Below are 27,135 nucleotides of genomic sequence, written 5' to 3' on the forward strand. Positions count from 1 at the left end.
CCATATTGTTTCACATATCAGAAACTTGCCCTTTTTTGCTCTGTAGTATCCCATTGTGTGAATATACTACAATTTATTAATTTATTCACAAGTTGATAGACATTTGGGTTGTTTCATATTCTGGACCATTATGAATAATGCTGCTGTGAACATTCTCATACATCTTTTTTTATAGCTATATGTTTTCATTTCTCTTGGGTAAATATCTAGGTGTGGAATTGCTAAGTCAAACGATAGATGCATATTTAATTTTATTGGATTTTCACAAGTTTTTCCAATGTGGTTGTATTATTTTATGTTCTTATGAGCAATATATAAGAGTTCTAGTTGCTCCACATCCTTGTTAACATTTGATGTTGCCGGCCTTCCAGATTTTAGCTATTCTAATAGTTGTATCTCATTGTGGCTTTTATGCATTTTCCTGGTGATTAATAGAGTTGATTGTGTCTTCATGTGCTTCATGGTTATTTGTCAAAGACTTCCCAAAACATCAGAAATGTATCATCCCAGAGTTCTAGAGGCTAGAAGTCTGAAATCAAAAGTTCTTGTTACAGGCATGGGTGGGTAAGGGCTCTTCAGAGTCTTTTTAATCGTGTTCTTATCATAGATATGTGTGCAACACCCCCCCCACACACACACACACACTGCCCTGCTTCTCAGCCTCCCAGCCTTATTTATTTTTGTTACAGTTTGACATGAGTAATTCTACTTAGATTCTGACAACTTTCATGATCATTACTAATTTTTTATCTAGTTCTATCAGTAACTAAGAGAGGAAGTTAAAATATCTAACCACGACTGTGGATTTGTCCATTTCTCCCTTTAGTTTTTTCACATTTGCTTTATGTATTTTGAATTTGTTATGAGGCATGTACACATTTATAATTGTTATATCTTACTGGAAAATGACATTTTTATTGTTATGAAATATTCTTCATCTCAAAATATACTTTTTATCTTATAATGTATTTAGCCTAACATTAATATAGCCACTCCAACTTTTTTATGATTAGTGCCAATAGTCAGTGAGGAGCTGCGGCCTCCTGCCAACAGCCATGGGGGTGAGCTATGCAGGAGGTAGATTTTCCAGCCCCAGTCCAGCCTTCAGATGACTACAGCCCCAGATGACATCTCGAATCTAACCTTATGAAAGACTCGGATCCAGAACTTGCCAGCTAAACTTCTCCCATATTTTTGACTTTCAAAAACATTCAGACAATAAATATTTGTTGTTTTTTAAACTGCTAGTTTTGGAGTAATTTGTTATGTAACAGTAGATAACTAATACAGGAATCTTCCCTGAACTGAGTATACAATTCCTTTTCTTGAGAAGTGAGGTCCCTTCAAGGTGCCTCTTGGGGCTTTGACAGTGAGTGTCACAGCAGTGAGGTGGTATCCGCCCTGAATCTTCTGTGCCATATAAGAGCTCTGGCACCTGTCGTACAGTCATTTAATCAACATTTACCCCTTGAGAAGCTGAGAGTTCCAAAGTGATATGGTTTGGCTGTGTCCTCACCCAAATCTCATCTTGAATTCTCATATGTTGTGGGAGGGACCCAGTGGGAGGTAATTGAATCATGGGAGCAGGTCTTTCCTGTGTTGTTCTCATGATAGTGAATAAGTCTCACGAGATATGATGGTTATTATAAGGGGGAGTTTTCCTGCACAAGCTCTCTTTGCCTGCTGCCATCCATGTAAGATGTGACTTGCTCCTCCTTGCCTTCCACCATGATTGTGAGGCTTCCCCAGCCACGTGGAACTGTAAGTCCAATTAAACCTCTTTCTTTTGTAAATTGCCCACTCTTGGGTATGTCTATTAGCAGCATGAAAACAGACTAATACACAGGCTTGATTTTTTTTAGTCTTATTTCCTTAGGCTCACGCAGCCCTAGCAGGAGCCAACACAGGTAGGTGCACTGAAGAAGCTTCAGAATGAAGGATGAGTCAGCCCAGCCTGTGGGCCAGATGATCTGGCCTCATTAATCGTCTCTCATTGACTCTCCTTTCTGGCCTGTGACCCATTAATAATGTTTTGTCCCAACTTCCAGCCTCCCTTAGCAAAGATTTGTTTCAGCCTCTGTTCTCCAAAAACGAGGAGGTGAGGTCTCTCGAATTCTGTGGGGTAGTGTCAATACCTGAAGCAGTGCAATTTGTTGTAAGATTTAATTCTATTTTGATTTCACTGGTACAGAAGCATCAGGAGGAAAGAGGTATGTTTCCCTTCCCTCCTTCCTTGATTCCCAGGGCATAGGTAAGGGAAAACTTTATCTTCTAATCTGTTAAAGTAGGGTTGGGCGGGAGGCGGGCATTCAGGGGCTTGGAGAGTGAGAAGCAGAAGTGGCCAGAGTGACAAGATTTTCTCTGAGATGAAAGCCTGCAGAACCAAGGCCTATGGAATCCAGAAGAAATGGAGACCTGTTCACTGACTGTGATAGTGCCAGGGTCTCAGAGAGAAATGGTCATGTGTTGCTGTGGTGGAGACTGGGTCCTAGTGATGGGATTCTGAACCTTTGAAAGGACTCCTGTGTTCCAGCTTGACACTGAGTGACCAAACTTCTGGCCTTCAAGAGACCTCTTAGGACTTAAACAGCGTACGTCACGGGAGTGAGGTAGTGTCCTCTGTGAATCTTCTGTGCTGCACAAGAGTCCTGCACCTGTCACATAGTCATTCAATAAAGGTTATCAAGCACCTACTAGGTGCCAGGCATCGTTCTAGGCACTGGAGGGGCAGCAGTGAACAAAAATGACAAAGTTCCTATTTGCAAGGACCTTGTAGTCTTTGGGACCAGATTGGCAAAATAAAAATAAGCTGATTAATACATCATTTCAAATATTGATAAAGACTCTAAAAATAATAAAGTAGGGAAAATTGACAGAGCGTGCTGTGAGATGAAGGTGGTCTTTAGATGGGTGGTCAGGCCTCTCTGAGGAAGGAACATCTGCTCTAGGACATGAACATGACAAGGAATTAGCCATAATGAGAGCATGTGCCAAGGTCCTAAAGTAGAAACCTGCTTGACTAGTGTAAAAAACAGTAAGAAAACCCATCTGTCTAGAATATTGTGAGTGAAGAGGAGACTGCTATAAAATAAGATCAGATAGGTAAGCAGTAGTTAGATCATATAGATATCGTGGGCCATGGTAAGAAAATTGTATTTTCAGTGCAATGAGAAGTCACTGAAGCATTTTAAGCAGGGAAGTGAATGGTCTGATGTCTGCTTTAAAAGGATGATTTTGACTGTGTGTGGAGATTGGGCTGGAATGGGATGAGGATGGAGGCAGGATACTAGTTAGGGAGTCATTATTGGTGCCCTTTAGCTTGCCTGGGTCAGGGTACGAATAGTGGAGATGTGAAGAGAGGAGATGTGAAGAAGCTATTTTGAAAGGGAAGCAAATCAGACTTGCTGATAGACATATTGCAGAAGGGAGGAAAATCAAGAGAAGAAAAGAATATTTACTTGTAGATAGTTTTACTCTAAGAAAATGAATACATTGTGTCACTTCCTGGTATGGAGGGAACAAGGAGAGGAGCAGGCTCCTTGTGTCAGTGAGAAGGGATCCAAAAAATAAGACATAGGTTAGACCTGTGGAAGAACATGGTGATGGTGAACAGAAAAGGAGGATGAGTGAAGTGAGAGGCAGAGGCTGCATGAAATTCAGAGATTTCATTTCTGTGACTTCCGTGAAGTAGGAGGTAAAGTCACTTGTTGAATGTGAGGGGAAGGTTGCTGGGCTGTAACGTTGTGTAGGATGGAGGAGGTTGCAAGACCCCCTATAAAGAACACCAGCATAAACCCTGTTGGGGAGATGTGGAAACAATTCAGGCCAGTGCTGGAGGCCCAGCTGAGCTTGGAGACTGTTATGGATTGAACTGTGTCCCCCCAAAATGTTTATTGAAATCCCAACTCCTGGTACTTGGGAATATAAACTTGTTTGGAAATAGGGTCTTTGCAGATGTAAACAAGATGAAGTCATTAGGATGGGCCCTTAATATGACTGGAGTCCTTAGAAGAGTTTGGTCACAGACAGATTTGCACAGGGAGAATGCCAAGTGAAGATGGAGCAATGCAGCTGCAGGCCAGGGAACACCACAGGTGGCAGCCACCACCAGAAGCTGAGACAAGGCAAGGAAGGATGCCACCCGGGGACTCAAGGAAGCACAGCCCTGCTGAGGCCTTGATTTCAGACTTCTAGCCTCTAGAACTCTGGGATGACACATTTCTGATGTTTTAAACCACCAAGCTTGTGGTGCTTTGTTATGGCAGCCCCAGTAACCTAACTGATAGACTTTATAGACCATAGTTCTTTCTTCATCTTCTTAATCTGTATTCTTTCGAATTACAAAAATAATACAAGCTCTTTGGAAAATTCAAATATTATAGCAACATATGGCTTTGAAATGGAAAGCCAGAGAGATAAAGATTAAGGAGGGAAGGGGACAATTACATATATTTAATATATATTAATATTTAATATACACACACATTTTTTAGAGATAGTTTCTCGCCCTGTTGTACAGGCTGGAGTGCATTAGTGCCATCATGGCTCACTGCAGCCTTGAACTCATGAGATCAAGCCATCCTTCTGCCATAGCCTCTCAAGGCATGTGCCACCACTCCTGGCTAATTTTTTTGGTTTTTGTAGAGAGAGGTCTTGCTATGTTGCCAAGGCTGGTCTCCAACACCTGCCTCCAGTGATCCTCCAGCATTGGCCTCCCAAAGTGTTGGGATTACAGGTGTGAGCCACTGTGCCCAGCCTCTGGTTTCAAATATTTAGAATGCATTTGTGTTGTTTATATTTTTACAACCTAAATAACCTCTACATTTAAAAATACTTTTGTCAGCTGGGTTCACAACTTGTACTCTTTCTTTCTTTCTTTCTTTTTTTGAGATGGAGTTTTGCTCTTGTTGCCCAGGCTGGAGTGCAATGGCATAATCTCAGCTCACCACAACCTCCCCCTCCCGGATTCAAGTGATTCTCCTGCCTCAGCCTCACTAGTAGCTGGGATTACAGGCACCCACCACCATGCCTATAAAACTACCATGTATTTTTAGTAGAGACGGGGTTTCTCCATGTTGGTCAGGCTGGTCTCGATCTCCCGACCTCAGGTGATCTGCCTGCCTCGGCCTCCCAAAGTGCTGGGATTACAGGTGTGAACCACTGCGCCCAGCCAACTTGTACTATTTCTAAGCAAATACAAGTCCATTTCACATAGATAACACATTACATTTCTACAGAAATCATTGTATTAAGCCTACTGAAATGCATCTTGCTGTTTTTTAAACTTAAGACCATGTATAAGTGATAGTTCTTTCATATCAGTACATGAATCTGGGGAGACCCTAATTTTCAGTGGCCACAGGTCCTTAATCTGTTGTGATTTTCCCTGGCAGTGCTCAACAGCTGGGAGCTGCCCCATGGAAAGGGACTACTGGCCTAATCCCAGACTGGGGTTTGACTAAAAGGTTGCACCAGGAGGACAAAAGGGCAAGAGAGTAAGACCACTGGCAAAAGACATGACCAAAATGATAGACTTGGGCCATATTTTGGGCTAATTGTGCCCCCCCAAAATATATATGTTTAAGCTGTAACCCCTGATGTATCGGTAATTGGAGATGGGGCCTTTTGGGGGGTAATTAGGTTTAGATGAGGTCACAAAGTAGAGCCCTCATGCTGGGATTAGTGCTCCTATAAGACATGAGGAAGTTTGCTGTCTTTCTGTCATGTGAGGATACAGTGAGAAGGCAGCCATCTGCAAGCTAGGAAGAGGGCCCATGCCAGAACCTGACCATGCTGGCACTCTGATTTTGGATTTCTAGTCTCTAGAACTGTGAATAAGTACATTTCTAAGCATAAGCCTCCCAGTCTATGGTATTTTGTTATGGCAGCCTGAGCTGACTAATACAGGCTTCTAGATTGGAAGGGGAAGGAAGTAAAGAGAGAATTGATAGGGATAAAGAAGAGGCATCAAGAGACTTGGGGTATCTACTACTGAAGACATCAGCCCTCCATGACAAAACAGCACAGCATGTTTGGAGTAAGAGAAAGCTGAAGTCTCAACAAAGAAATAGATTCTTAATGTTCTATACCACCAGACAAACTGCAGCCCTTTTATACATATGGAGTACTTTCTGGGCCAGTCCTGTGGCCCCTTTCAAATGTATGGTGTTGAAACATAGTAAGTTTATGTCTTTAAGGTCTGCCCCTCCCTTCTTGCATTATATCATAAACTCTTCTCTTTTTTTTTTTTTTTTTTTTTTGAGACAGAGTCCAGCTCTGTCACCCAGGCTGCCAGGCTGGAGTACAGTGGCGCAATCTCAGCTCACTGCAACCTCCACCTCCTGGGTTCAAGTGATTTTCTTGCCTCTGCCTCCCGAGTAGCTGGGATTACTGGCACACACCACCATGCACAGGTAATTTTTTTGTATTTTTTAATAGAGACAGGGTGTTGGCCAGGCTGGTCTTGAACTCCTGACTTCAGTGATCTGCCTGTCTTGGCTTCCCGAAGTGCTGTGTTTACAGCCAAGAGCCACCGTGCCTGGCCAACTCTTCTCAGTTCTAAGTGTCCTAACACCCTTCATCTCCTGCTGACTGCAAGGCAGTTCTCAGGGAGGAGCCTCGATTGTGTCCATGTATAAAGAAAGACTCTGCTGCTGATGTGCAAAGGAATGTGGATGTGATAGTTTCCAGCCTGAAAGTCCCCCTCTTTTCATCTCCGCAATATAGTTCTTAGAAACAACAAGCCTTGCTTTTACAGTGAGTCCATATCTAAAACTTTATGTGAACCCAAAATACCTGGGATAGGTCTCAGTCAATTTAGAAAGTTAGTTTTGCTAAGGTTAAGGATGCATCCAAGACAGCTTCAGGAGGTCTTGACAGCATGACAACATGTGTCCAAGGTGGTTGGGGCACAACTTGGTTTTATACATTTTAGGGAGACATGAGACATCAGTCAATACATGTAAGACGTACATCAGTTTCATCTGGAAAGATGGGACAACATGAAGCAGGGAGGGGGCTCCCAGGTCACAGGTACATTTGCATTCTTTTGAGTTTCTAATTAGCCTTTCACTGAATACATACCTATGACCTGGGTTTCCAGGTCATATGTACAACTGCATTCTTTTGAGTTTCTAATTAACCTTACACTGAATACATAACTTACAGGAATAGTCACTTATGTCTTAGTCTGGCTTAGTGAAACAATAGGGAAAAGGAAGCAATTAGATATGCATCTATCTCACATGAGCAAAGGGATGACTTTGAGTTCTGTCTGTCTTTTGTCCACAAGGAATTTTCTTGTGGGCAATTTGTGAGGGAGGTATGTAGCTTTTTTATCTTTGTAGCTATCTTGTTTAGGAATAGAATGGGAGGCAGGTTTGCCCTGCAGTTCCCAGCTTGACTTTTCCCTTTGGCTTAGTAATTTTGGAGTCCTGAGATTTATTTTCCTCTCACATCTCCCTCCTTTTCTTTTTAAAATCTCTCAGAGACAGCATTTTAGAAGAAAACAAGTCTCTGGTCTCAGGCTTTGTCTGATCTCTCATGGCTAGGATAGTTTATTCCTACATGGATAAGTACCACGTTATTTGGAAAGCTCATTTTTAGTAGGTTATGAAGTCTCATGTCCTTTGAAGAGAAAATAGGGGGAGGAAGGAAGAAAAACAACAACAAACAAACAAAATGAAGAAGAATCCTGGAAAATGGATATAGGCTGTATTACTCTGAAGTCCATGTCAGTAGGCAGGTATGAAAGTGGTTTATGTGTGTAAATAGGTTGCTATTATTTTCTTCTGAAGTTTACATTGTCTAGCTTCAGTTTGTAGGGCTTTAAGAAAGACTGCTTAATTTTAAGTGATTTCAAATCAGGAAAAATGGGGTGAGGGGAAGTAAAGGAAAGAAGAAAAAAATTGAAAATATTATTTTGGAGACTTGTAGCCAGGAAAAATTTTAGAATTCAATCCAAGTTGTAGAAAATAATAAAAATTGAAAAACATTAGGCAAGACTAGAATCTAATGACAGATGTACTATAGTTTATGTTGGAATATAATTTTCCTCTCTCCAGTCTCATTTTCACTAAAGACAAGTCATAGGACAAATTCATTTGCAAAATAAGTTGTAGTCTTTTTATACTTGGCTGGAGTATTTGCATAAAGTCGGAAGAATAATTATTTGCTATATATAGGCTCCTCTTTTTTTTTATTGGCTTTGCCGGAACTTTATTCCACTAAGAATGTCAGATTTAACTTTAATGCATTAAGCCTGGCCTGTGCCTGCAAATACTTGCGTTAGTTGAGTGAATTCCTCACTTCAAGGTCCCAAGAAAACTTGGGGCTCCTGGGCCTGTCAGAAAGTGACATTCTTTACTCCCTACGGGTCACCCTGTTCCAGGACTGTGCAGACAAGGTATGAGACCAGCTTTCTCAAGGAGTTTTTATTGGCTCTAAAGTCAAATTTCATTCTTTAAAGGAGTCTGTTTGTATCTGAAAGCATCCCATTCCAGTCAAAACCTTGGTAAAATAACCAGTGTCTCCAATTGTGCCCTTATCTTTGTAGCTATCTTGTTTAGGAATAGAATGGGAGGCAGGTTTGCCCTGCAGTTCCCAGCTTGATTTTTCCCTTTGGCTTAGTAATTTTGGAGTCCTGAGTTAACAAAGGAACATGCTTGAGAAAGAATCTTTCTCAAAGATTCTTATTGCATGTATGCAAATAACTATATTGCCATAAGTTAAGAATACTCACAACTAGTTTCTAAATTTTGGAGAAATCAGGTAGAGAGAAATACGCTCCAAATTTTGTTTACAGGAGTATACTTTACTCCATTGTTAAAAGCTATAAATAGCCCAAAAGAAAAGTTTTCTTGGCTCTGAAAAACAAAGGGTCAGCAATGTTTTGGGCAAAAAGTCATAAAAGGACTATTTCAGTTTTCTATTAGTTCAGTCCATGCAGTTAACTCCTTTTCTGCTTGATATTCATGAACACTTCAGCTCTCCATTGGAGTCTCAGAAGTTTTTCCTCTATTCTAGCGTCACAGTCTCCAAAGTTGTTAGAAGCCTGCATTCAAGAGCACCTGTCAGAGTCCCACAGCTGATTATAAAACCACCTTTTGAATAGGATAAAAGTAAAACAACTGTGGATAACAAAAGTCTTAGAACAGTCATAAAGACACAATTGACAAGGATATTTGGTTACTTCTGTGGCATACAACAATTTTACATAATTATAATTACAATTACATAATAATAATTACCACTGATAACATATGCCAAGACATATCAGAATCACAGGAATTTCATACAATTCTCAAACACATACCAATAACATATGTGCATAAATATAATCCAAAGAAGATTAAACATTGTTTCATACTTGACAATACTTCCTGTATGATTTTATTATATCAAATAAACCAAATATGTCTCTTTTGGACTTCAGGGGACTAATATCAAAAAATTAATGAGAACCAAAGTTAGAATTTGATTTTGGAAGGTTTGTCAAACATAAAAAAAGTTTAAAACACTTAATATCACAAAGTAGGATCACAGGTCATTGTAAAGTCATTCATTTAGACAAAGTGATAACTCAAAGATTTTTTTTAAGGTGAAAACCTTTATTCTTTGAGAGGAGACTTCATTTCCCAAACAATAAGCCTTAATAAAGACAGAATGAGGCCAATTAAACTTGTTTTCCAAAATTTTATGAACAGTCTATAATATTAAATAGTTTAATCATCTTGACCGTAGATGTAATTTCCATAAGCCTTTTTTATAATCTTTTATTAAGGAGTGGGTTAATGCTCCAAGAAAACCTTGTTAATCTGACTGAGGCCCATATGCTAGTCTTGCATCAGTGCCTTCGACATTAATGGTTAATTTATAGAGAAACTAAACTTATTTTAGCTCTCAAAATTGGCCCTTAGACAATGTCACACACCCATGTCTTCCATGATAGTTCCTGGGTCTTGAGGAGTTGAATAGTTTTAATTTCTGGCCCTGTGTCTCATGAACACAGTTTATTTTGATTGGTATCTTCTACAGGGTCTGAAGACAAAGCTTTAACTGCTGTCAGTGTTTAAGATTTAGCAGGAATTTGCATCCTTTTTAGACCCAGGAGTCTAAACCCTGTAACTTGATGGCACAAGGACTTTAAAAGCACATATAGAAAGTTACGCAGATGTAATAACCTTAATGAAAAATATTTTTTCTTTTAATCTCAGTTTTTTCTAAGCAGACCAAAACTTAGTAATAATGACATAGGAATTATTTCAATGTAAAGTGTAAAATCTGTTTGTTAGGCCAGTTACCCAAAAGCGAAAGAAAAGAGCTTCTGCAGTGCGACTGCTGTTCCCTATGAGAATCCATTTAGATTAACTGCAAGTCAAGACTAATTAAAGAGATACTTGAATTAGTTATGAGAGGTGAAGCCAGCTGAGCTTCTGGGTTGGGTGGGGAGTTGGAGAACTTTTCTGTCTAGCTAAAGGATTGTAAACACACCAATCAGCGCTCTGTGTGTAGCTAAAGGTTTGTAAACGCTCCAATCAGCACTCTGTAAAAACACACCAATCAGTGCTCTGTGTCTAGCTAAAGGTTTGTAAGCACACCAATCAGCACTCTGTAAAAACGCACCAATCAGCGCTCTGTATCTAGCTAAAGGTTTGTAAATATACCAATCAGCACTCTGTAAAAACACACCAATCTGTGTTCTATGTCTAGCTAAAGGTTTGTAAATGCACCAATCAGCACTCTAAAAATGGACCAATCAGCACTCTGTAAAATGGACCAATCAGCACTCTGTAAAATGGACCAATCAGCAGGGCGTGGGTGGGGCCAAATAAGGGAATAAAAGCTGGCCACCCAAACCAGCAGCCACAACCAGCTTGAGTCCTCTTCCACACTCTGGAAGCTTTGTTCTTTCGCTCTTCACAATAAATCTTGCTGCTGCTCACTTTTTGGGTCTGCACCACATGTATAAGCTATAACACTCACTGCAAAGGTCTGCAGCTTCACTCCTGAAATCAGCAAGACCACGAACCCACCAGAAGGAAGAAACTCTGGACACATCTGAACATCTGAAGGAACAAACTCCAGACACACCATCTTTAAGAACTGTAACACTCACCGTGAGGGTCTGCAGCTTCATTCTTGAAGTCAGTGAGACCAAGAACCCATAGGCAGGAACCAATTCTGGACACAGTTAGACACAGGAAGAGTGTTTCCTGGGTTGTGAAGTGAAAATTTTTTGATTTCATAGAACAATTTAAAGCCAAGAGCACAGAATATTATGTTGGAAGGAAACATTTCCTTTAGACCTTTAAGAGAAAACATTTTTAGCATCAGACCACAACAGAACCCCCAAAAAAAGAAGCTTACAGAAGCTGAAAATGAGTTGAAGAATAGAGTGATTATTTCAGGCACTTTAAAAGGAGAAAAAGCTTAAAACAGTGAGATGCAATACAAGTTGAAATTTGCTTAAAAAATTATAATGTCTTTTATTAATTTTAATTTTATTAAGAATGAAGCAATACTTCAAGAAAATTCCATTGTTCTAACCAATTCTTTGTGTGTGTGTGTGTGTGTGTGATGGAGTCTCACTCTGTCACCCAGGCTGGAGTGCAGTGGCACAATCTCGGATTACTGCAACCTCTACATCCTGGGTTCAAGAAATTCTCTGCCTCAGCCTCCCCAGTAGCTGGGATTACAGGCACCTGCCACCATGCCTGGCTAATTTTTGTATTTTTAGTAGAGATGGGGTTTCACCATCTTGGCCAGGCTGGTCTTGAACTCGTGACCACATGAGCCACCCACCTTGGCTTCCCAAAGTGCTGAGTTTTTTTAGTATATAAATGGTTTTTAGAAAATACCAAAACCCAATTCCTAGAAAGAACATTAAAAACAATTTCCCTTTAATTATAGACAACTTGATTATCTAAAAGTTTTTTCTATAAATCTTATGATTTACACAGACCATTCATGACATGCTTGTGAGGTGGAAGAATAGGGTCTGGAGGCAGGGAATCTAAGGCCAATTTGCCCTGACTTCCTAGAACTGAATCAAAAGGAAAACCCTACCTCTCCACACCCAAGTAACAAAAGTATCAGAGGCTACTCTCTTTGCACTGCCTCACAGATGAAAAATGGAAAGTACCTCTGATTGGTTCCCTTCCACAACCAATCAGACTGGTTGCAAGCCAAGTCTTCATGTTTAACTTTGTAACTTCACTTCAGCCTCTGATTTGTCACCTCCCACAACCAATCAGACTTGTCGTGGGCCGCTCCTTCATTTACATAGGGTATAACCAAGTAACCAATGGGAAACTTCTAGAGGGTATTTAAACTCCAGGAAAGCCTGTAACTGGCCTCTTGAGCTCCTTGCTGGAGCCCAATCCCAGTCTGTGGAGTGTACTTTCATTTAAATAAATCTGTGCGTTCATTGCTTCATTCTTTCGTTGCTTGGTTTGTGCATTTTGTCCAATTCCTTGCTCAAAATGCCAAGAACCTGGATGACTCATAGTCAAGACCCTCTACCAGTAACATATATTGGCGAGCCAGCCAGGAGAAGAGCCCAAAGTTTGGGATTTATTTTTCTTCTCTTGTTTTCCCCTTTCCTGTCTGCTTCTTAAAGGGGAACTCTTTTCTCTCTCTTTCTTTTTCCCTTTCCAGCTTGGGACCCTCGGTGGACAGCGCCTAAGCACAGAGGCAACTGCAGGTTTCTAACCAGGGCCACTCTCCGGTGAAACTGAAAGGTATCTGTGTGAAAGTGCCTGACCACCACTTCCCAGTTCAGGTGAGGGACCTGAGTCCTTTTCCTTTTTTCAATCTTTCAGTGGCGGTTTCCTAGTAGCTTCTTGGTAATTGAGGGAAACTGGCCGGGACCACTCTATAGTGTTACCTGAAGGCCAAGGAGTGAACCTGGGATAGCTCCCCTGCCCAGAAGGCGGAGGGACTCTTTTGTATCTTTCTGAGTTATAGTCCCTGATCCCTACTTGTGATGCAGTTGGCAGCAGAAGCTCATCCAGGGTGAACTCACACATATTTCAGGCGACTTAAACCCTCTTTCTTAAGCTAAATTCTCCCATAGAGTTAGCCTGTAAGGACAAAAGATAATATCTCTTAGATGTTTTGACCTCCCTTCTCCTACTTGATCTATTGACTGGCTGAGGACCTTTGGGGACCCACAAGCTTTAGAATACATTCTACATCTTGGACCTCCACTTAGGGGAGCTTGATGTTCATTGTTTTGGCATCAATTTGCTTGCCCTGAACCCCATAGAAATTCTATATATCTTTTATATACCCAATATAAACCCAATCTTTTATATACCCCCTGCACCATTTCTTCATGGGGAATACCCCACTAGCCTTGGTACTGTTAACTCTGCAGTGTTCAGGAACCTCCTTAGTCTTGCAAGGAATGCAGGAAGATATGGCCCATCTAAATTGGTAGGATGCTAGAAGCTGAGACCTTCATCCAGGGACAAGAGAAAAGCTCCTATTAGGCCATTGCCTCTGGAGGGAAAACATACAAAGTAACACTGGTGCCCACCTAAGGTCAGAGACATCTGACACTTTTAGACTGGACCTCAAAGGGGGATGCCCTAGGGGATCCAACTTCAGACCTCATCCTCTCCAAAGGGGATGCCCTAGGCAGAGGTTCTCAGGTCTAGTACTAAGCCCTCCTTAGAATTTTCTCTCTCTTGCAGACCACTACAGGAAACACTCCATTTATTCTGCCTGACTTCTCACTTGGCTGCATCCTCAACCATTGAAATGAATTTGACCCTGATAATCTAAGGAGGAAACATTTGATATTCTTTTGCAATAATATTTGGCCCCAGTATTGTTTGGAATCTGGAGTTTGCTGTTGAATGGGAAAGTGGGATGACGTTGCATGTATCCAGGCTTTGGTGCTGCTGTTCTAAGAAGGGTCAGGCCTGGTCAGCATATGGTGCTCTCCTTTGGTGCTATTTGGCTCCCGTGTTCTTTGGAGTCTGAGGAGGTTTGCAAAGCCTTTAAAAGTCAAACTGCCACTGAAACTGCTTTATCCAAAATGTTGGTTCACAGCCTTCACTGGATTACCTATTGGGGCAAACAAAGTGTAACCATGTAAAACCTGTGAGCTTGTATTGATATCTCATGGCTAGAGTTCCAAGGCAAAAGCTATTGGATCTTCGTTTGTGTGTGTATATACATGTCTAGATGTGTTTATTTGTATGTACACTTATTGTTATATGTTGTGTCAACCAAATCAGCTTATAAATAAAAGAGCACTCATATATTAAATAAATAAGTCCAACCAATTTTCAAGTTCGTGTGACTTAAGTAAATCTTTAGTAAACAAGCTGGCTTTAAAATTATTGGTAAAATGAAAATAGAAATGTCTTCAGAATTGTCAGCATACATTTTTGTCTGGGTTTTATATTAGTCTTTGCTAGAAATGTTGAAGTGTCAGCATTTGGTATAGAAGATTATAAAGCTATTAACCCAGCCAAAACAAAATGGTCTTAGTTTATGTGGCTTCTTTGACAAATGAGACTAATTTAATATTGTTAGCTAAATCTTCTGGGTTATTGGCAAAAATACCTATGTATTTAACTTTGAGGTTCTTATTTAGGTGAACACATGATGTTCATTAGCCATTAAAAATGGTTAACAAAGAACTAACTTTAAATGATGGTGTCTAATATCTCAGTTTTCAGAAGTAATCTAGATAAACTGTTAAAAATGAAAGAATTAAGTACATGTAAATGGGATGAATGATTAGGTAAATTTTGTGTAATTTAAAATCTTAAAAGTATTTTTGATGCTCATTGGATATCTGGGTCATTTCCAATTAAGAAAGGGTTATGATAAGGAGGAATATGTTTCCAAAAATTGTGGAATTATTCTCATCTATGAAATGCTGATATCTGATAGTTTAGGATTTTTTGCTTCCTAAGGTTTCACTAAAATTTAAGGTTACTAAGATGATATGGTTTGGCTTTGTGTCCCAACCCAAATCTCTTCTTATAGCTCCCATAATTACCATGTGTTGTGGGGAGGGATCCAGTGGGTGAGAGATGATTGAATTATGCTGTTCTCATGATAGTGAATGGGTCTCATGAGATTTGATGGTTTTGAAAATGGGAGTTGCCCTGCATAAGCTCTCCTTTTGCCTGCTGCCATCCACATAAGATGTGATTTGCTTTTCCTTGCCTTCCACCATGATTGTGAGGCCTTCCCAGCCATGTGGAAATGTAAGTCCAATAAACCTCTTTCTTTTGTAAATTGCCCAGTCTTGAGTATGTCTTTATCAGCAGCGTGAAAACAGACTAATACATAAAGATATGAATTATAGTTAATATATAATTCTGTATATAAAATATGCCAAAAAATATGTGTTATTGGTGAGAAAGAATTATTTTGTGTAGTTTGGAGGTTATCTGAAAGTTAATTCAAATTATGGACTTTAAAACAAAGAGTTATTTATGAAACAAGGTAGTAAGGAACCAGTAAGTAGGGGAGAGAGATGTGAAGAAAGTTATATATATGAAGATATGTTTTTGTGAGGGAAGGTTGTAGAGATGGTGGCTTTGTATGAGAAAAGATCTTGTATGATAAATTCTTGTCCTAAAGTAAAATGACTGGTTGTTTAAAAAGGGGGATGTTTAGGAAAACTCAGAAAGTCCAAGCATTTTGTAGATGGTCCAGGTAAGTTATGAAAAGAATTCATGTAAGAAAAGGATAATGTACTTTTGGTAAAAAGCATGGGAATGTGGATTTCTTGCCTAAGATTAGAGGGTGAAAGGGTGGTTTTAAGTGAGATAGGAACAATCTAAAAGGTTTGAACAAGTTGTGGAAGGTTTATGAAAAATTAATTGTAAAAGAGATTCTATGTGTGAACATATTGGCTAATGTTAAAGGGGAAGACTGGCAATTAGACTTCACCCATATGCCAGTGTGCAAAGTATACAAGTTTTTGGTAGTAGTAACAGACACTTTTACTGGCTGGGTTGAAGCTTGCTCTATGAGAACAAAGAAGGCTCATGAAGTTGCTAAGCTTCTTTTAAAGGAAATAAATCCCCTAGTTTGGGTTACCCCAAAGCCTCTAAAGTGATAAAGACCTATCTTTTAGAACTCAAGGGGCTGCTAAGGCTCTCAGAATCAAAAATTATTTACATGGGAAAGTAGAAAGGGCTAATCAAACTCTTAAAATGGGTGTTAGCTAAGCTATGTTAGAAAACATCAGAAATTTGGGTCAGCTTCTTGGCTGTAGCCCTCTTAAGAACCCATAATTCTCCTAGAGTAAAAATTAATATAAGCTCATATGAAATGTTACACAGAAGGCCATTTTTTTTGAGATGGAGTTTTGCTCTTGTCACCCAGGCTGGAGTGCAATGGCACAGTCTCGGCTCACTGCAACCTCTGCCTCCCTGGTTCAAGTGATTCTCCTGCCTCAGCCTCCTGAGTAGCTGGGATTACAGGCATGCACCACCATGCCTGACTAGTTTTTGTATTTTTAGTAGAGACAGGGTTTCATCGTGTTGGCCAGGCTGGTCTTGACCTTCTGACCTCAGGTGATTTGCCTGCCTCAGCCTCCCAAAATGCTGGGATTACAGGCATGAACCACCACTCCTGGCTGGCCATTTTAAAATAATGATCTAATTACTGATCCAGAAACAGCCAGTTTAGTAACATGCCTAATTAACCTGGGACAATTTCAGCAGGCTGTACAAAAGTTTAGAACTCAAAGACTCCCCACACCAGGAACTAACCAGCAACCCAAAATCAGGCCAGGAGATAAGGTACTTGTTAAAACATGGAAGGAGGGATCACCTGCTGAACAATTACAAGCCAAATGGAAGGGACTATTTTCAGTGGTACTGGCTATGCCTTCTCCAGTCAAAGTACTGGGAATAGTTAGTTGGATACATCTTTCCAGGGTCCAACCTGCAATAACTGAAGCCCCAGACCTGGAACCTGAAGATCCCATCAGCCACTGTGAACCTGTGGAAGACCTGAAGTACCTGTTTAAAAGGCAGCCAAAAGATAAGTAAATTCCTATCAACTTTCCTTGGTGTCCTTCTTGTATATTTACTGTAAGTTGGATATAATAGTAGCCATTTTTATATTTTTACAATTTAATTGCTTTCTTCCAAATGGATTGAATCACTTCTTTTAAAGTGTTTTAATTAATTTTTATTTATAGAACAAAATAACAAATGAGTATTTTTTTATACCATAATGGTCACCCACAGCCTGTGTATACTAAGACCATGCATACTGAGAATCAGCTTTATTTTACAACAGAGTTTCACTTTACCCCGCTGGTAATTAATGGATTCTGGGTATTTATTAAAAACTTTAATACGAAGACTGTTAAATACCACCACTCCAGCTTTGGCAAAGCACTGTTGGCTTTGTTTATCTCCATCATCATCCAAACATACTACCAATCCTGATCCCAGCCCAATCTCGGGCCCTTGAAAAAATGACTTATCATCCTAACTACAAGGGAGAAACTCGTTTCAAATTAATGAACCTGGCTAACTTATATAGCCTCAAAATTATGGAAATGACAAGGGTTACAATGTCAGAATGAGCAGTAAACCTTTCCCAGTCCTATCAGAGCAACTTTCTGGGGTTGCATCCCCTCAGAAACCCATTTGGGGCCCAATATCAATGCACAGATCAGTGCACAATGCACTAAAATTCCAGGCACCACTTTGTATTAAGAGAAGCCAAAATTTTGGTCAGGCCCTGGGACATCTAAAATCACCAATGTAACTACACTGTACAGATTAAACCCTCACATGATCATGTAAGCTATGCTGTTACCCAAGCTGCATCATTTAGAAAACCTGTACAGTTTTTATGGAAACCATCCCTAGTTACTGACACTTTAAATAATACATAGTCTAAGTACTGTCAAGGTAGGCCCACTAGCTGTGTTCACATTTTCCCTTGGCCACCTTAGCAGGGACCTTAATCACTTGAGAAAGTGAAAACAACAAGCTAACCCACATGTTCACCATAGAAAACAATTTTGTCTTGAAAAACAAGGACCCTTTTTCCTGTGTGGGACCAGTTCCTACTTAAGTTTTACCAGCCAATTGGACTGGAACCTATACAGTTGTTTATTTAGCCCCCAAAATTAATATAGCTCCCAACAATCAATACTTCATTATACTTTTAACTGCAACCACCAGACGCAACTGAGCCATCCAACTGCTACCACTTTTGGTAGAGCTAGGGATAACAGCAGGAGTAGGAAAGAGAGTTAGCAGCCTTGCAACTCCCCTATCCTATTACCAATGCTTGTCCAAGGATTTTATGGAAAGCTTGGGTGATATTGCCCAAGAGTATCATCACCTTACAAAATCAGATAGACTCTTTGGCAGTGGTGGCTTTGCAAAATAGAAGGGGACTGGATTTCCTAAATGCTGAAGAAGGTGCCTTATGTCTTTTTCCTAGAGGAAGAATGCTGTTTTTATGTCAACCAAACAGGATTAGTAAGGGATGCCACCCAAAAACTAGCCAATTGGGACCATAAGATATGACAACAGCTGTCTGAGTCATGGGGCGCCTATCGAAATGCTAATTTGGGGTTCATGTCTCCTTCCTCTGGCCAGTCCACTATTAATTATTATACTTGCCTTGGTTTTTGGATCATGTCTGTTAAATCTTTTAACCAGATTTGTTTCTTCTTGCCTAGAGACCATTATGATAATGCTCTTAAAGGTGGCACGTCCAGAGTTGTTTGTTCCTTCTGGTGGGTTTTTGGTTTCATTGACTTCAGGAATGAAGCTGCAGACCCTCACGGTGAGTGTTACAGCTCATAAAAGTAGCGTGGACCCAAAAAGTGAGCAGCAGCAAGATTATGAAAAGTGAAAGAACAAAGCTTCCACAGCATGGAAGGGGACCCCAGCGGGTTGCTGCTGCTGGCTGGGGTGGCCAGCTTTTATTCCTTTATTTGTCCCCACCCACGTCTGGTGATTGGTCCATTTTACAGAGCACTGATTGGTCCATTTTACAGAGTGCTGATTGGTCCATTTTACAGAGTGCTGATTGGTGCATTTTACAGAGTGCTGATTGGTGCATTTACGATCCTTTAGCTAGACACAGAGTGCTGATTGGTGCGTTTACATTCCTTTAGCTAGACACAGAGTGCTGATTGGTGCTTTTTTACAGAGTGCTGATTGGTGCATTTACAATCCTTTAGCTAGACACAGAGCGCTGATTGGTGCATTTTTACAGAGTGCTGATTGGTGCATTTACAATCCTTTAGCTAGACACAGAGCACTGATTGGTGCATTTTTACAGAGTGCTGATTGGTGCATGTACAATCTTTTAGCTAGACACAGAGCACTGATTGGTACATTTATAATCCTCTAGCTAGACAGAAAAGTTCTCCAAGTCCCCACTCGACCCAGGAAGTCCAGCTGGCTTCACCTCTCACTAGTAGGAGGAGATTAAAAACGAATGCCAAATCAAACATAAAATTATAGAAATCTATCACAGGATTATATTAGAAGACTGATTTTATTTATATAAGTAGTTCTAAATTTAGTCTGTCTTTTAACTAGATATCTGAGCTCTGGGCAGAGCCCACACTGAATCCCGGGTCTCCAGAAAGAGAATTATTATGAGGCTAAGACCATGTGATGGTTTTATGAGTGCACTCTCCTTTTTTTTTTTTTTTTTTAACAAAAACATTTCTCTAAGTGTCTGAACTACTCTCTTCCTTACTTTAAACACCCAAGAGTAAACTCTGTTGTCAGTCTTTGACTAAAATAATTATTTTAGTAAAAAAAAAAAAAAAAGAAGAAGAAAGGAAGAAAGAAACCAGGTAACACTATACAAAAGGAAGCAGTGTAAGATCTGAGACGAACTTTTCTGTTTTACACTCTTTGGGTTCCATAAGGAAAAACAGAGGTTGCTCCCCAAAAGGGAGTCTAGTGCCTTCTCTGTTTTCTTTAAGGAATCCCAGGCTGTTAGAAACTATTTTAGATTCCTCATGCAGCAGAGGCTGGCAAGAGAAAGAAGAGGCAGCAGAAGTAAAATGAAGAAAACAGAATTTGGTTGACAGAGAAGAAAAAGACTTGCTCAAAAAGTTGGAGAAATAAAAAAGGCCTTAACTACACACACAGACACACACACACACACACACACACACACACACACACACCTTGGATGTTAGCTTTTATTTAAGCTTTTAGCCATTAAGCTCCTTAAAAAAAAATCCCTTCAAATCTCATTACTGTATTTTAGCTAGTACAAACTGCTGATATTTCAAAAATAATGCAAATACCAAGCCAGAAAGGGCTTGATTTAGGAACCAAACTTAGGCAGTCATGATGAAAATAAGGACAGAACCTTAGTTTCCAAACTGCAGCACTGGGGGACAACCGTTGCTCTTTCAGTTTGGCCTGGTTAGCAAAAGATGGCCTTGCTATGTAAATAAATCCCCTAAGGTAGTCAAAATCAAAAAAACTTTTTTTCCTTTTGCTGGCTTTTTCTTTTTTCTTTTTCAGCTGCGGGAATTTAGCCAATTCAGAGGTCTTGTTCTCCATAATTTGGAACTTTCCTTCGGATTTGATCAAGTTGGATAGAGTTGGTCAAACCCAATAGGAAAAAGATGAAAACAACAAGAAACAGAAACAAACAAAACAACAAAAAAAAACAGTTAAGTGAAACAAACAATCACACAATTTATGTGGTCACTGAGTGCTCTAATGGTAAGGCAAAATTAAGAACAGCTGGCTGTTAATCTTAATTCTAGCCAAGACAAAACTCCAATTCAGCTGCTTACCTAGTAATGAGTCTCAGGCTGAAGTCTGCTCTCTCCCATCCTAGAAGCAGGAAAAAACTGAAACTCATCTTCCCTGTTGGAAATGAGCTCAAACTCCAGAAAGGAGTTATCTGCCTTCCATCATCATGGAAGCAGGAAAATTTGCCTTCCTTGTTAGAAGCGAGTAAAACTCCAAAAAAGGAGTTGCACAGCAAAATCAACAGATCTCAACAAATTTGGGGAGATCAGGGCTTCTCTGGGGGTAGGATGGCTCCCAGGCCTCAGCCCATTGTCCTATTGGTTTCAGCCATAAAGACAGCTCAGGCTGCTACCACGCATTGATAGGAGATTTGTCAAAGGTCAGGGCATCTTCACTCAGAATCCCTCTGTGGTTACCAATTGTGAACACAAAATATCTGAGATGGGTCTCAGTCAATTTAGAAAGTTTATTTTGCCAAGGTTAAGGACACATCCATGACATAGCCTCAGGAGGTTCTGAGGACATGTCTGCAAGGTGGTTGGGGCACAGCTTGGTTTTACACATTTTAGGGAGACATGAGATATCAATCAATATATGTTAAGACATACATCAGGTGGTCCAGAAAGGTGGGATGACTGGAAACAGGGAGGGGGCTTCCAGGTGATAGGTAGATAAGAGAAAAACAGTTGGCTTCTTTTGAGTTTCTAATTAGCCTTTCACTGAATACACAATTTACAGGACTAGTCATTTAACCCTTAGCCTGGCTCAGTGAAACAATAGGGCAAAGGAAGCAATCAGCTATGCATTTGTCTCACGTGAGCAGAGGGATGACTTTGAGTTCTGTCTAGCTATCTTGTTTAGGAATATAATGAGAGGCAGGTTTACCTGCAGTTCCCAGATTGACTTTTCCCTTTGGCTTAGTGACTTTGAGGTCCCAAGATTTATTTTCCTTTAACATTTACAAACAGAAGTGAAGAAATAAGTAAATTAGAGAGCTAGAAGGATGGAAGTTTGCAGTTAGAGAGAGTGGGATGTTGAAGGTAATACCGGTTGCATATTTCTTATCCAAAATGCCTGGGACCAGAAGTGTTTCAGATTTCAGACGTTTTCAGATTTTGGAATATTTGCATTATACAGGTTCAGCATCCCTAATCTGAAAACCTGAAATCCAAAATGCTCCAATGATTGTTTCCTTTGAATATCACAATGGTGCTCAAAAGGTTTTGGATTTTAGAGCATTTCAAATTTCAGATTTTCAGATGAGGGATAATAAACCTATATGTCAGAAATGGTACATTTCTGAATAATGACAAATTGTCATTATTTGCCATGAGAATTGTCATTAATGTGGGTGAAGATGGGGATGATTGTAGGTCAAGAGATTGAAGCAATAGGGTGGGCTTGGGTGTTAGTATGGCCCTTCATGGGAATGTGTTGATGTCATCCAGGGTCACGGGAGGCTTCTGAGTGGGGAGGAAGCTGAGAGCCTATGGTTACGGTCTTCACTGACGAAGGCAGACAGCAGGAGGTTGGCAGATGGTGGGCACTGATTGGACCGGAAGAGCCAAGAACTTCAGTGGAGCAAGGTTTTACCCAAGACACAGAGGTTGTGGTCTAGAGCAGCCCAGGGATGAAGAAGCACCCACTGGAGAGGACTGTGGGGAAAACAGAGTCCTGGGAGATGAACCAAGCATCAGTTGAGGCCGGAACAATTAAAATGTATACATCAAATTCTCTCCAAGGACACTGTACCCTTGGCTGAAAATTCCCTCCTTAGTCTATTTCCCATCCCAAATTCTACCCATCCACACTGTGGCATCCTAGGTCTCTCTAGCAGCTGAACAGGCAGGCCTCCGTAACAACTGTTTCAGTGCTGACTGAGTGGTTAAGTTAAATATTAAAAGTTGAAAGAGCCAGTGACCTTATACAAAGGCTGGAGTAGAACAAAAGCCCACCACAAGTTTTTGCCTAAGTCTTCCCTGTGGCTTGAACCATGACAAGAGGAGGAAGGAATTCTTAACCAGACCCATTTAGGATTAAATAAGTTTTTATTGGCTGGGTACGGTGGCTCACACCTGTAATCTCAGCACTTTGGGAGGCTGAGGCAGGCAGATCACCTGAGCTCAGGAGTTTGAGACCAGCCTCCTGGCCAACATGGTGAAACTCTGTCTCTACTAAAAATACCAAAATGAGCCAGGCGTGGTGGCGGGAGCCTGTAGTCCCAACTACTCAGGAAGCTGGGGCAGGAGAATCGCTTGAACCTGGGAGGCAGAGGTTGCAGTGACCTGGGATCACACCACTGCACTCCAGCCTGGGCAACAGAGTGAGACTCCATCTCAAAAAAAAAAAAAAGAAAAGAAAAGTTTTTACTAGGGGTCTGAAGACACAAGTTTTACTGGAGGTCTAAATGAACTCCTCAAACCTCCGTGATTTAGCAGGAGATATGATAAGGGTAATCATCCCAGCACTTGGACCCATCTAGATTCAATACATTTACTGAGGCTCCAGAAGAAGGTCTTCACACCTTAGTTATAGATTCGAAGAAGTTAATCACTTATGTCTTTAGATGAATGCACACTTACATGTAGACATATAGCTTAGAAGGTATATAAGCCCTGGAAAACTTCGTAATTTTGAGTTGGTCTGGTGATATATTCCAGGCCTTCTTCTTGTACCCGGTTACAAAAATAAACTTCCTTCCTTCCCAGTTCATCTGCATCTTGTTATTGGGCCACGAGAATCAGCAGCCTGACTCTCCGCTTGGTCTGGGAACAACATGGTCTGACAGAGCTCATCCTATGTTCCAAAGGGAGATTAAATGACAAATTAAGATACCCCAATAATAAAATGCCAACAATAAGATGCCCTACAGTGTAATAGAAACAATGTACCATTATGAAATTCCCGGTAGGAAATGAAAGTTCAAAGACTAAATTCACTTGCCCGTTCAAGATAAAAAGAAAATTTCAGGTCCAAGCTTTTTTCCTGCCTCAATTTCATATTCTGATCAGGCTCAGCCAGAGGATGTCTCAGTATTTAGACAGAGTGGAGGTTCCTGCGGCACCATCCTGGAGAGGTGTAACATTCTCAGGGTGGAGAAGGTGAACTCTGCTCTCATATGCTATCTACTTAAAGAGTCTGGAATTAATAGGGCACCAAAGATGATCACAGTTCTGTCTCCACATCCACCAAATTTAGAAACCAAATCTGATAAGTCATTTATCAGAGACTCAGTGGTACCCAAGTGAGGAAGGGCCACTGGAGACGATCTTGTTTTTTTCACCAGGGCTGGAGTGCAGTGGCGCCATCTCGGCTCACTGCAAGCCCCGCCTCCCAGGTTCACGCCATTCTCCTGCCTTAGCCTCCCGAGTAGCTGGGATTATAGGAGCCCGCCACCACGCCCAGCTAATTTTTTGTATTTTTAGTAGAGACGAGGTTTCACCGTGTTAGCCAGGATGGTCTCGATCTCCTGACTTTGTGATCCACCCACCTCGGCCTCCCAAAGTGCTGGGATTACAGGCTTTAGCTACCAAGCCCGGCCATTCCCCTCCCTTTTCTGATAGGCTGACTGAACTATTGACGAGCAAAAAGTAAACTTCCCTCGTCTTTGAGTTATTATACATTTTGGGTCTATTTGTTAGAGCAATGCGCTTACCCTACTGTACTATCCCTGGGCCTTGTATGATGAAATTGGTAAGAGCCACAAAAACTGCATCTGGGACACAGGAGAAGGTGGGAGAGGGGAAAATAATCTTACTGACAAAGATTCTGTTTATAGGTGACTTTTTAGGATTGTGGAGTTAGGCAAAGCTGGGATCACTCACACAGCCTGATAGGGGATTTTTCTACGTGAGTGGGCTGACCTGGTGGTCCTGGTTACACTGCCCACCAGCCTTCTGGTGTCTCTGCTAGGAGTAAGATGCCTTCTCTTTCTCCTCCAGGACCCCACACCTCCAGACCCTGCTGAGGGAGGGCCACCCATTTCTAGTCCCAGCTCCTCCTCTAACTGTCCGTGTGACCTTAAACAAGGCCTTGCCCCTCTCTGGCCTCAGTATCCGCCTCTGAACAATGGGGCTGGGCCTGCTGACCTTCTGATTCTTTTCTGCTCTGTGAGTTTGTGAACTTGTGATAGGGAGACAAGAGTCCTAGGAAATGGAAGGAGAGCACGTTTCACTCTGTCCAGCAGAGGGCAGCAGCTACCCACAAATCAACAGCTGGGCAAAGCCAGGGCTGTGCGGGAGCTATGCACAAGTTCTGCCTCCTGAAGCCTTCAGTGGCAGCCTCTGAGCCAGAGGGTTCCAAGCAGAAGAGGTCCCGCCCCTGGAGAGGGACCTCAGAAAGGTCCTTCAAGCCCCCTCTCAGCTCTTACTAACGGCATCCCAGATGCCCTATTCCTCTTCTGCAGAGAGAAGGTGGGTCAGCCACTAAATGGTGCTTGGACCTTGCAGCTTGGTGGGAATGAGGAAGCTTATTCAAGCAAGGAAGACGAGACAGGCAAAAACCGACGCATAAGCCAAAAGCCCCTCCAAAGCGAGGTGTCGTTCCAGGCTGACAAGTCTCCAGCAGGGTGGACTTCAGACTCCCTGTTAGGAACTGAATTGTGTCCCCGAAAACGAGAAAGTCACCCCAGAGTATGACCTAATTCAGAAAAGGTCATTGCAGATGCATTTAATTAAGTGAAGATGAGCTCGTGCTGGAGTAGGGTGGACTCTGAACCCAGTAGGACAAGCGTCCTTATTAAAAAGAGGGAAATCTGGACACACACAGAGCAGAGACCGCCCTGTGAAGATGGAGGCAGAGATCAGAGAGATGCTGCCACATGCCACAAATGCCTGGGGCGCCCAGAAACTACACGGAGCCTCCCCCAGCGTCTTCAGCAGGAGCATGGCTCGGCCAACACTTTGATCTTGGCCTTCCAGCCTCCAGAACGGTGAGTCAGTGAGGTTCTGTGGTTTAGGCCCCCTAATTGTGGTTGTTTCTTACGGCAGCCCCAAGAAACCAATACACTCCCCTGTCCACTTTGCACGGCAGAGTTTGAGCATCACTGAATCCCACCTCCACAGCAGGTTTTGCTTGGACTGCACAGTATTTATTGATGCTGCTGTTGGTTTTAATTTCTAATGTGTGTGCCTGTAGCTGGACCACTCCTCCTAATGACCCACCTGGCTCCTGCGGGCATCTGAGATGTGGTTCCTGCTCCACACTTTCTGGGGGAGCAGAGGAACTCCTCAGCCTCCTCTCAAACTTCTCTCAGGTGTGCTGTTCACTCCCTCCCCAGGCTTCCGGTCCACACGGGCAGCTCTGTCCCAGAGAAGATCCTTTGTCTTAGACAAACATCTGCCTCCCTGTAACTTTGGTTCACCAGTACTTGCTCCACACTCCAGGGCCGTACAGAACCCCTCTGCTCCCTCTGCCCTTAGCCATTGGCTCCTAGGAGACAGTTGCTTGTCCCGCCATCACTTTAAACGGTCTAGTTCCAGCTCCCTCAGAACTTCCTCAGTGATGCAGTTTCCTGATGGTCATATTGCCTGGATAAGCTCCAGTCTGTTCAACTCCCTCTGTGGTTCAGGAACCAGGACTAAACAGGATTCACCTGATGCACGTTCTAACCAGAGTCAAGAGGGCAGAAGCATCGCCTCCTGAGTTCCAAACTCAGTATCTCAACTGTAATCCCCACGTGTCAAGGGAGGGGCTTGGTGGGAGGTGATTGGATCATGGGGGTGGTTTGCCCCATGCTGTTCTCATGATAGTGAGGGGGTTCTCACGAGATCTGATGGTTTTATAAGGGGCTCTTCCCCCTTTGTGCACCCTCTCTCTTTCCTGCTTCCTTGTGAGGAAGGTACTTGCTTCTCCTCCTTCTGCCAAAGCATGACCTTATAATTGTAAGTTTCCTGAGGTCTCCCCAGCCATGTGGAGCTGTGAGTCAATGAAACCTCTTTCTTTTATAAATGACCCAGTCTTGGGTATTTCTTTATAGCAGTGTGAAAATGGACTAACACAGATATTTAGCAGGCATCCAGTAGTCTTCGATAAACACAACCACCATCTAGTGGCCAGAACAGCCTTATCAGGCCCCACTGTCTGCAATGCAGAACAGTTCCTTTCCTCATCCCTTACAGGGCCAAGCACTCAGCATCCTGGGACAGTGGCCCCGTGTGCCCAGCTTTGAGGATGAGCTCATGCCTGGCTGCTCTGGGTGGAGAGAAGGAAGAGCTGAATCAACATCCATATATATAAATCTCCTTTTGTGCATTTAGAATCACATCCTTAGAATAAATTCCAATCAGTGGCATTACTGAAGCAAATTGTATCAAAAATGCAAAAAAGACCCATTTTTCCAAATTGTTTTCTAACAAGGAAGTAATATTGTTTGCTTTTTGATACTATTCTT

General features: G+C 41.6%; 1 long non-coding RNA gene across 2 annotated transcripts in view; it reads left to right on the forward strand.

Moving 5' to 3' along the window:
* Nucleotides 1-27,135, forward strand: part of LOC101176058 — a 42,320-nt gene that overhangs the window by 2,478 nt on the left and 12,707 nt on the right. The window contains exons 2-4 of one of the 2 annotated variants that reach the window (XR_004026392.1): nucleotides 6,264-6,413; nucleotides 20,508-20,658; nucleotides 24,686-25,674. This is a non-coding gene — a long non-coding RNA (uncharacterized LOC101176058). Of the gene's footprint in view, nucleotides 1-6,263; nucleotides 6,414-20,106; nucleotides 20,659-24,685; nucleotides 25,675-27,135 lie in introns of those variants that run through there. The other variant, XR_004026391.1, reaches the window with a different exon arrangement.

The sequence above is a fragment of the Nomascus leucogenys genome, chromosome 17 (genome assembly GCF_006542625.1).
Source record: "Nomascus leucogenys isolate Asia chromosome 17, Asia_NLE_v1, whole genome shotgun sequence".
Lineage (NCBI taxonomy): Eukaryota > Metazoa > Chordata > Mammalia > Primates > Hylobatidae > Nomascus > Nomascus leucogenys.